This window comes from Colias eurytheme, chromosome 25 (genome assembly GCF_061535395.1).
Source record: "Colias eurytheme isolate Ceu_HAF_F1 chromosome 25, ilColEury1 Martin Lab GWU primary, whole genome shotgun sequence".
Taxonomy (NCBI): domain Eukaryota; kingdom Metazoa; phylum Arthropoda; class Insecta; order Lepidoptera; family Pieridae; genus Colias; species Colias eurytheme.
The window spans coordinates 1,346,664-1,358,810 of NC_143004.1; positions in this window are offsets into that span (position 1 = coordinate 1,346,664).

The window sequence follows — 12,147 nt, forward strand, 5'->3', positions numbered from 1 at the left end:
GTTAGATTTTATTTTCATACAAAAATAAATATAAAATATTCATTTAATTTTCAGTTTGAATATTATAAACTACGCGCATCCCAAAAATTACGTAAACAAGAAGCGAACGAGAGGGGAAAGGAGGCGTCGCGTCGTCCTTTCGATAATGAATAGAACATAGACTTACAAATGTTAGGAGAGTACAATAAAAACTTTAAAAATTCATTTAAAAATAATGTATTGCGTTATGCCAAAAGTCGTAGAACAAATGTTGTTACTTATGATGTTAGCTATCTTGTCCTGAGAGGTTGCTGGTGTTTTACAAGTAACCCTGTATATAAATCTCGTGTCACAATGTTTGTCCTCACTGGACTCCTAAACCACTTAACCGATTATAATAAAATTCGCACACCATGTGCAGTTCGATCCAACTTGAGAAATAGGATAGTTTAAACATGTAGGTACCACGGGCGAAGCCGGGGCGGACCGCTAGTTAAGAATAAAGATATAGAATTATTACAGTGTTTTAGAGCATAGTAAAGTAATTTTCTGTACCTATTTAGTGAATTGTATCCAGATTTTCACAATTGTGCGCAAATAACTGGCGATATTTAATTATTTTAACATGACTTATTGAATACATATATCGGGTTCAATTAACCATATTAATTTATGAAGTATGTTTAAAAATTGTTTATCAAAACTTGTACATAACATGATAATAATCACCTTCTTACATTTGGAAATAATAGGTATATCCCTTAAAATTTCAGCATATTTTTAATTTTCTTTTGATATCCATAATTATCCGATCTACACTCATAACCAAAAATTATTCATCAGATGCACGAAGACCTCCTCCGCATGCAAGTGGCTGTCAGCAAGCAGCAGATCCAAGTGGACCAGATGAATGATGACGCTGAGAACTGCCGTCGTCTGGTCGAAGGTTCTAGAGCTGGTCTTCCACATTCCACCCTACAAAGATCTGGGAAGCATGTAGACCTGGAGCGACTGGATAAAGAGGTGGAACTGCTGAATGGCAGATGGAGTCATGTTTGCACGCAATTGGCTGAAAGGTAAGGATGGTAATTTTGGGTAGATTTATGTTCAAATACAAATAGAATAGATGAATGATGAAGTCTAATTGAATAAATAAATTTTATTGTCTTTGAATGGTAGGAATTATAGTAGGGTTGTGTTATTTGAGTTTTTCGATAAGGATAACTTAAGGAAAGAATTTCGCTATGTTAACAAAAATAGCAGGATTTTGATTTCGAAAAAAAAAAAATCACCTGCAGTAAGCTTATTTATTATCTGCCCTCATACCATGCTGTCTTCAAGCAGTATTAAGTCAAGTGTGGAAAAATGACAGGGTTATAAGATTCCCATACTGAAAATAATACTGCTGCCGTAAGACATCATAATGTTTTTGAGAAGTTACATTTTTGAAATCTCCAATTAACCCCTGTGAAACCAAGGCAGACTACTAAATAAATTTATTGTTTTATAATTATTGTTTTCTTCATATATCTTTTTTTTACAGATTACGCAGCTGTGAAGCCGCATACCAATTACTACGGAACTTTAACGCCGGTTTTGAAAAAGAAGCAGAATGGATAGACGATTCGTTCAGCAAGCTCCAAGCGCAGCCGCCTATCGAAGTGAGGCCCAAAGAGCAGTTGGAGCCCACTAGGGTATGATATTCATTCATCTGTTCATTAATTTATTCATTCATTGGGTAAATAGTTGTTATATAGGGATGAAAAGTTATAGCGACACCTATTGATAGGTTTGAAGTATTCTTAATATGGATTATTCCTGCATTTAGTTCATACATTAATTGAATAAATACTTGTGATATATATATGGAAGATAAGTGTATTGGTTGTAGTGACATCTATTGATAGGGTTTGAAGTATTCTTAAATGCTAATATTATAGAGAAAGGATACACTTTAAAAAAATAATTAAGTCTTACAGATTATACAAGTTCATTATTTTATTAAAACCTATAATATGGATGATAGATTTCGATGGAATTAGTTACAGCGACATCTGTAGTGCAGTTTAAGATTGTAAAGTTTAATTTAGTTGAAAATACATGATAATTATTGTGGTAAAGTATTAAAATAGATTTTCATTATCAATATTGGAGTTTATTTGGTAGGTTCTCTGTTAAATGTATAAATAATTTTAGTGAAAGTAGAACATATTTATTGTCTCTATTACTAACATTAACTATAAATAAATTGTCAGTCACTGTTGTATTTTAGATTAAATGGTATTTGTAACTTAAATATACATTTGAATAACATTTAAATAACTTGCAACTTATTTTAGTATAGATATAACAACTTAGGGTACTGTTTTATAACGTTTAATCGTTCAAATATTTGTATCTAACCTATTCTAGTATAGATATACTAATAGTTCTTAACGCACTTTGCACGTACGGTACGCACAATAACTAAACTACAATGTGGGTTGTTGTGGTTGTTTTACAGAGTTTACTCACGAGCGTTGTGGAAAGGACGCCAAAGATTGAAAAAGTTAACGTAGACGGAGGAAGGTTCATACGTGAGGCGAAGGTAAATATCAGATGGGTAATAAAAGTGTAGGGAGGTATTTTATACTGTGGCGTCATGGATTCTTAAAGAAGGAATAGTTACATTTTAGAATCGATGAATTCTAGAAGGGATTCGAATTTGAATTGTGTGTAAAGAAGTGTTGAGAACTGTTCAAATGGGATTCTACAACGAACTGTTCCATTTTTGAATTTATGTATTCTAGAAGGAAAATTTCGAATTTTAAATTGTGCTATCTATGGTGTTATGTTCGAATGTTGAAATTTTCTAGAAGTTTAGGAGCGTTGTATTCTTGGGCAATTTAGGGTGTTTTTTCTGAGAGATTGTGAAAGGTTGTAGACTTTCAAGTCCAGCATTTCCTCTTGGTCGCTGTCGCATTTCGTTCTTGTAGTATGTCGTGCACTTTCTGCTTCGGTTTATGGCACAAACTATATTTAACTAAATAGAGTTGAATTCATATAGAGATAGTTTTTTTTAATTAGCATTTTGATGACGTAATTACAGCTATTAGTAGAAATAACAAAATTAAGTGCTTTGCGCTTATTATGCGTGCAAAAAGCGACACGCTAGTTGAATTCGCTCTATCTATGTTAATATGTGGGCTTTAACAGCAAGCTTTACAAATAAAATAACGCTACGCCTTGCTTCTTACTAAAATTAACAATCCTTTGAATGCGGGATGTTGTGATTGTGTTTCTTTTTCCAAACTTCCCTTTCCAATGTCGCCAGGTTTTTGTATGCACGAGCTTTGGGGCTACCCTGTATATAGACAGTGTTGCCAGTACAAAAATAAGATGAAAGTATTGTTAAAAATACCTATCTATAAGATTGTAAATAAATACCACCGTTAACACCCACTATAAGTCGAAAAAGGCATTATATTACTGCCTACACTATGACTAAATTGAGTCAAACTGTCGCACTACTTCAAAACGTTCGAATGCAAATTTTAAATTCAAATCAGGTTCTAGAATCAATCGAATACGAGATTGTTCTGTTTATGAATTAAATTGAAATAAAAGGTCAATGAACGCAGAAATGGCAGTATTGCCATAATTCAAATGCTTTTTTGTTTTAAAAAATTTAAATTTACAGAAATGACCATTAGTAGCTTTTGTTTAAATACCCGAAGATTTGCAATTTAAATTTCATCGCAAAGTTGGTTTTGATAACTTTGTTTTATTAAAGTTAAATGGACCTCATATTCACTCTAAAATTTAAAGTTGTAAAGTTATAATTTATTCTCTTCAATAATATGATAACGCTGAAGAGTTTGTATTTAGTTTGTTTGTTGATTTTACACATGGTTCCGTCATAAAACCGCACTAATCTCAGGATCTGCGCGTCCCATTTCAAAAATTATTTCAGTGTTAGATAGCCCATTTATCGAGGAAGGCCATAGTATGACCAATAGGAGCGGAGCAATACGGGGCACAGCTAGTGCAATATAAAGGGGTATTTTAGACGTTGGCTTACCAAATGCACGTTTATGGGTGTACAAGTGTCCGCACGGTGTTGCACGCATAGAAAATATCTTTCGCATGACTTCTATCCTGGGATACTTAGCTGGACTCGTATCAAATTGGCCATTGTTATCCTTATACGGAATGTATGTGCTATGAATCGAAAGAAGACGCCTGTCTCATGTTTTGAAAGAAGGAATCCAAATTTTAATGTATAAAAGGTAGTATGAAAGGTAGACTGGCTGGAAATGATTTAACAATAAGAACGCAGATTGCTTTTTACAAACGTAAATTCAAATTTCGAATTTACCATGTTCCATCAAATTTTGCTTTTAATTCAAACAATGGCATTCGCAGCCAGGGAACATAACGTTCCATTTTCAAAATTAATTGTTCGCGAATTGTTAACTGGCAGTTTAGAAAAAAAAAGCAGTCTGCGCCAACTAACAGGCTAACCAACCTAACTCTAGATACACACATCGCGTTGCCAACGTTACGTCGAGTGGCTCTGTGAAGAGATACATCCATCGCTTGACGTGAAGCAGTTAAAGAGACAAGCAGATATAGACATGGCGGAGAGGCTCCGAGTCCGGGGGCTCGAAGGGGAATTGGTGTCCGGATCTGATGCTGTAGCACGGGAGCTGGATGAGCTAAATGCGAAACATCAGAGATTGCTCGATTTGTTGTATGAGAGACTGAGGAGGATTGCCGCGGCGAACCCGGGAGATATTGTTACGTTGGTGAGTAGATTTTTATGTTATACTTACGTTTTATTGTTTTCAAATATGTTTTAAACGTGCGTAATATGGAAGATTGAAATGTTAAATTTATATTTTAATGATTTTAGAGTCAAATCAGAAAAAGCTTTACGTTCAAATCCATACTAATATTATAAATGCGAAAGTAACTCTGTCTGTCTGTCTGTTACTCAATCACGCCTTAACTACTGAACCAATTTGCATGAAATTTGGTATAGAGATATTTTGATACCCGAGAAAGGACATAGGATAGGTTTAATCCCGGAAATCCTACGGGAACGGGTTTTTATCTGAAAACGCGGGCGAAGCCGCGGGAGGAAAGCTAGTACTTTATAAAACCGTCACCTAGACTTAAACACAGAAATTACTTTAACAATAAGTAACCCTGTCTACTTGATATCTATCGTGTTTTCGCCTAAACTGAAGATTTATTTCGTTAAAGAGAATGCACTTTTCGTATATAAAATTAAGTTTATTGTAATAAGTAGTTAAGTAGTAAAAACTTAAAAGTAAAGTGATGTTCACACAAGCGATAAAGCTATACATAAGCAAAACCTTCATAATATATTTAGTTATATTGTAACCAATTCGGTGATGTCATAGGACCTCGAGGCAAGAGGTCTTAAACTATTCTATTACAAGTGATTTGAATATACATTAACGGGTGACATTCTACACTGTAACCAAGGTTTTATATCTTTCTTTCTTGAATTAAATGTATGGAAGAATGGAAAAATAATTACTACTATGTATGAAACGAGATGGTACAGGAAAAAAGTTTTAATTACGGTAATACTATATTGAAAGTATTAGAAAATTTAAAAGAAAAATGAATAAAATAGTTGTTCTCTATTTATAAGCAAGATTAAAGAAATAGAGATCTAGTTGTAGTATACCTACAGATAAGATACAATTATAGAAATGATAGCAATTTCCTATTTTTCTTTTTCTAGCCCATTATCTCAAATTAATACAACGTAGCCATCTTGCTATTCATAGCTTAGGAAACTCAAACGAATGAATGTTCATGAAAATCGGTCTAGCCGTTCTTGACTTAGAAACGATGTCAACTCCGTACTCTGTACTTATATGTACTTCTTGTTATTAAAATTAAATACATCGATGATGTAGACGCGAAGTATTTAACACAATTGTAGTTATTACTTACATGTTTACGAGTCAAGTTAATAATCTGAGAAATTATAGTCATTACAATGATTGCGTTTTGTTAACGGCTTTGAATATAGTCATAAATGATAAATGGTGTAAGACATAGTTTTGAAATAAGCTTAGTAATACGTAATCCATACTAATATTATAAATGCGAAAGTAACTCTGTCTGTCTGTCTGTCTGTTACTCAATCACGCCTAAACTACTGAACCAATTTGCATGATATTTGGTATGAAGATATTTTGATACCCGATAAAGGACATAGGCTACCTTTTATTGCGAAATAATATGTACCACGTGCGAAGCCGGGGCGGACCTCTAGTAGGTAATAATTTGTTACATGAAGGAATATTACATTTGTTTTACATAGGACTAGTTTAATTCTATAGAAGGGAGATTTTTTAACAATACAATAAGCAGTTTTTAATTCCTATTTGAAATCACTAAATAAAATTTCTCCAACTCTATCTTTTAATATTACTATTCCTTCAATTAATTAATATACTCTTATATTACTATAGATTGCATATAAACATTTTTTATGTGAGACAATAAACAGTAAATTATGGGTAAACATCGTAATCTAAGTACAAATAACTACGAAACCAATTATTATACACAAAATGACAAAAATAATAAAACAGTCGTTATGTACTGAAAATAATACATTAAAACCACAATTACGTAAGAAATCTCATGGGAAACAAGACTTACAACAAAGAGTATGATCGAACAGGCTCCTTGTAAGGTGATCGCCCACGGGTGCGTAGGCGCATGCCTAGTAATTGCCTGTCTAGATGATAAACATTTATGTATTTGTACATACATATAATAAAATCGTAGGAAAGTCAAAACTGTACATTGAATATTTTTTTAAAAGAATACTTGATCCATGATCTATAATCGATATAGAAGCCAAAAATATAGTTTTTAGAATTTTTGTCTGTTTGTCGGTTTGTCTGTTTGTCTGTTTGTCTGTATGTATTTCCGAGCTAATCTCAGAAAGTACTGCATAGATTTACTTCAAATTTTGCATGAATATTCCTAAGAGGTCGGGTGAGGATAGTTTAAACATATTATCATGATATCACCTTCGCGGGAGGAGCTGTGAACCTTTATTTTTCTTACATATTCCGTGTACTACGACAGCGTACAATCTAAAGACTCATGTTTAAATGTTGGTTTCGAGTAAGCCATGCTATTATCTAGCTTTACAAAATAAAAACTATGTCATTTACGTAATTTGGGCAGAGAAACAGTTTAATGAATTTAGTAGTATAAAGACAAATTTGAAAGAGCGCCATCTATGAGATTTCGTAAAAATCAAATCAATTTACATGTTATCACTACTGAACAACTGTTGAAAATTAATAATTTAAATATAATCATGTTATTTATTTAACTCTTTAACCCATATCTTCCCTTCCCTATAAGGTGCGCTTATATTTCGTGTGAATATACTACATTTTTAAAAGTGAGGGTAGATGTTTATTATTTTAAGTCAAACTAGATACCATTACAATTAATCTAATATTGATTGTGTTCATTGGTTACATTTTTAATCTTCGTGTTTTATAAATTTATAAAGAATAGAAAAAATTCGATCACGAGGCGGGACTCGAACCCACATAATTTCGTGATCGAATGTTTCTATTCTTTATAAATATAAATAAATAAAATTAAAATAAATGTCATAAAACCAAAAATATCAAATTCAATCTTCGTGTTTTGTGAATTTTCACCATGCGTTCCCACAAAAGGTAAGTTGTTACTTTTATAGGTATTTATTTTTATAATGATAGCAATTCATGTTTTTTATTGGTTTTATAATGGTTTTATATTACACTTTTAGAATGAAATAATAAAATGATGAATTCTTTTTGACTTTTACAAGATTTTGAGGTGCGTTGGGAACAGTAGTTTGTTGATAAAATTTTATTTGTAAGTAGCTTTTTTTTATTGATTTACAATTATTAACGTTTGATTTTTTATTTACAGATTCAATGTTCATAAAATTATATCGCCTTTGGAAGACTATTTCTGCTGACAATTTTACAACACCACTTGAAAATTGATGATTTGATGATGAAGATAGTGGCAGCAAGGATTAAGTGGAAATTAGTAATCATCCTCTTCGTCAATTTTTGACTGAAGTTAATGTCCAACGTATGGTTCAATCATTGGAAGTATCTCGGGTAATTTTGGAGGATATTTTTCAGGAAGGAGAGGAGGGGCAGCCAACCACATATCAAACTACTACGTTTTAGTACCGAAAAAAATGTTATTGCCAAATGAAACATAAATTTTGCACTCACAAATGTACAAGTTATGATTTTTATTCTGACTTTGCTGTTATCTGATTATAATATTTATCGTTATGGCTATCGAGGTACCGACCGTACTGGGATGAGAGTACATGATATTATACCTACTCATCATCCAGGATTGCTTAGAGCATTTTCACACTGAAAAAGATGTTTTCTTTGAATCGTAGTTGCTTCATTTATTTATTTTTAATCATTTTACATAATATGTTTTATATTTGCCCATTTTCATTATATTTTATAAATAAAATGGAACCAACATAACTTTGTTGTGTAGGTATCATTTCTCTATTAATAATCCGGAGGCATATTTTCCGAGCACCCCATTTAAGGTGCGGTCCTGAAATTATAAAAAGTTAATGTATACTTTTGCCTAATATAAGCTCAAGATCATTTTTAGATAAAAATAACAAAAAGAACTTATTTATTAAAATTTAGTAGATAAAAGAAATTATGTTACGATTTTATAAGAAAACACAGTATATTTATTAGGCGGCGGTGATCTCTTCCAGGCAAAAGATATTCATCAGCTCAATAAAATTGAATAGTTGTTGTTAGTTATTCTTTAAATTCACTGATTGTAATGAGCATTTCCGCATGCAAGTTGTATCGTAGTTTAGATATATCATAGTTTTGACACATTACAGTTCCAACAAAACCCTCAAATTTTTGAGCAGAGTTGAGTAAGATAATTTAAAAAATGTGCTGTGTTAAGTATTATAGAAAAGGTTAGTTCGTTGATAATTATCATTTCTTCATCATTTACATGGGTGTTGTTAAATGTTAGTAAAAATAAACTTTGACTGTTAATACTTTTGTTCAGTATTTACCTGTATGATTATTGCTTGGTAATTAATATGTATATTTTCATGTCGTATAGCTAATTATAAACATAAGTGTGATGTGAAACTAGCTGGATTTATTTTTACACACTCACAGCCATATATTTTATATTAAAATAGTGTAAATCATAATGTTTTTTCACAATTAAAAATATTTCCTTTTTTCTGATGGTTTGGCATCGAATTAAACCGCGCTGTCGTTTCGTTCACTAAAAGTGATGTTATGAGGACCGAATATGTAGCCGCCTCAACTTACGGAAACGAGAGTAACCTGCGTTGTCTGTTAGTTATTGTATAGTCGAATTTAACGTTACATGGAAATTGGAATCTAAATATATTATGTATACTTAGGTATATTAAATCTGTACATGAAATATATTTCCTAAATAACTATCACGGGGTGATTAGGGATCGACACTGATGCCAAAGAAGCAAACAGTAAAATTTTTGTCCGTATAACCGGTATAGAAACAAAAACTACTCGACGGATTTAAACGAAACTTGTACCAAGTTAAATTATTTTTCATATTCCTGAGCAGAGCAGTAACTCCATTTTTAAGCTTTCGTCGCGTGTGCAACCTTAATGGTTAAAGCTACACAGAAATCATGTATGAAAGAAATGTTCTCCTTATTATATAAAAAATATCTCCCGACATCATAAATGTCTATCTTTTATGGTTGACTCACAATAACACGTGTAACTTCCGATAGCTTAGGAGCTTTCTGATTATATTTGTCTATAACACTCTCAGTCCGTTTTAACTCAATTTTTATTTTCATGCATCAGTGCCACCTAAAAAATCTTTATCTCGAAATTCGAGCAAAGCTAAGAAAATGAGAAATAAGAGTTCTCAAGAATCGTTAGAGGTATACTCTAGGCCGAAAACAACACGTGTTATGCCGAGAACCTGAAACCGCTTCACAACGAGAATTGCGGCTCACAGCTGACCGCGAACGGCATGTACTATCCCGTGAGACCGAAACCTTCACTGAGAGGGTATAACGTCTCACAGCTGATCACGGCCGTCACATTTTATCTCGAGAATCTGAAACTTTTACTCAATATGAAGACCGTTTGACAAATGATAGGGTGCACCATAATATTATTCGATCTCTTGAAGATGAACATGAGCATAAGCAATGACTAGAGTAGGGACGCGAATATTACAATTAATTGAGACAAAAACGATTATTAAGTTTGTTTAATGAAAGATTAAGAATTGAAACTATTCGGTCTCTGGAAACGGACGAATAGCGAGAGGCCCCTCTTACTGCAGACAGATTTCGCATAGTCTTAATGACTTAGAGGTAAACATAGAAGATCAATCTACGAATTCGGTGGTGGGGTCCGACAAATATAAAAGTGGGTTTTCTTATAACCTCACAATTGATTACAGATCATCTTCTGTATAGGCGATATTAACGTAGTATGTTATTTTTGTAATGCTTTAAAGTGGAGTAAGGAGTCGGCTTTCGTTTGAAGATACACCGGAACCTTTGAAATCACTACTTTTAGAGGAACATGACGTGCAATCTAAACAGTTCTTAGACAATATTCGCTCTTATAGTAGTGCGTTTCAAATGATCCTTTGGTGCTCAACAATTATCAGAAGGTCCTTTCATGCTTACTTTTAAGATACCAGGTCAAGTTTACCATTTGATAGGATCCCTTTTGCCTGAAGGCCAACCTAAGTTTCTTTAAATATATTTTGTATTCGACTACAACGAATAGTCGAATACAAGAATTATCAATATTTCTCGAATTTAAAACTGAACTCATTTCACAATTTTAGAACATGTTTCATCAGGTTAATTCGTATGTATGCAGTTTTAAATCGACATTAGAAGCTTTTCCTCAAGATGGTGATATTTGTTATAAATGCCGATAGACGGACGTCTATCGGCACTCAGGAACTCCCTGGGCGTGTATAACGCCCAGGCCACAGTATTACAATTTTTCCTACAGCAGGGCGACGAATGTATTTTCGCATAGCAAAGGAGGGGAACTCGCGGGGGGTCAAGTGACGCGGGCCACGTACCATTAACATGCTTAGTTTGTGGTACCGAGCGCGAAAGAAAGTCATCGTGTTTTTGTTTTGTTACTATGTAAACTAACGTAATTTAATACTTAGGTACATATTCTATAACGGTGCGCTCAAACTGTTAATCTACATTTAATTAAGATTATTATTTGAAATACTAAGTAATGTAGAATTTAAATCACATTCCTTCATGTTTTCCTCAGATTTTCAATTTTCTCCGATTTTAAGATTTTCAGAGTGTTCAATTTTAATGTAGTTAAATTTTATAAGAGACAATTAAGAACATTCAAAAATAAAGTGTCACGTATTTTTTTTAAACGACGAATGACCTAAAACGACGTAATCGCGGACGAAGTCGCGGGCAACAGCTAGTTTGTACATATAAGTGTACAAATATAGAGTTTAGGATATAGTTAAACTTTATTTTAAACTTTGTAAATTGCAAAGCATATTAAATATGTGCCTACACAAAATTATATAGGTACCTACTTGATTTTATGGAAAAGAGAAAATGTTGTTAGTTTTCCCAACTTTTATTGTGTTATTAATAAATTATTATGAATGGTTTATGACCGATTTTTTGTGCCCTGCATTTCACATTATTTTGGTAAATGTAGATAATTTCAATATTATTTAATCTTAGGGTATTTCAGAACCCAGATTCGAGAGAATCCGGGGCTAACAACTCAGTCTCTATATAAGTTAAACCAGTGGCCATATTCGATACTAAAAGAAATAACTTTTGCGTAACTAACCTAACTTCAATAATATTGCCTATCGTGGTCACGGTACATGCTTTGATTCATTAAAATCGTTTTATAACAAAGAACGCGTGAAATATTTTTATACTTTCTGAAGAAATTTCAATGCACTTAATTATTAGCTGTTAGCCTTGGTCTACGTATTCTAAGTACAATATTAAGAAAAACTCGAAGGACTATTAAGTTTTTGGAGCTACTAAGTTCGTTTGATTTTATCGCAAAA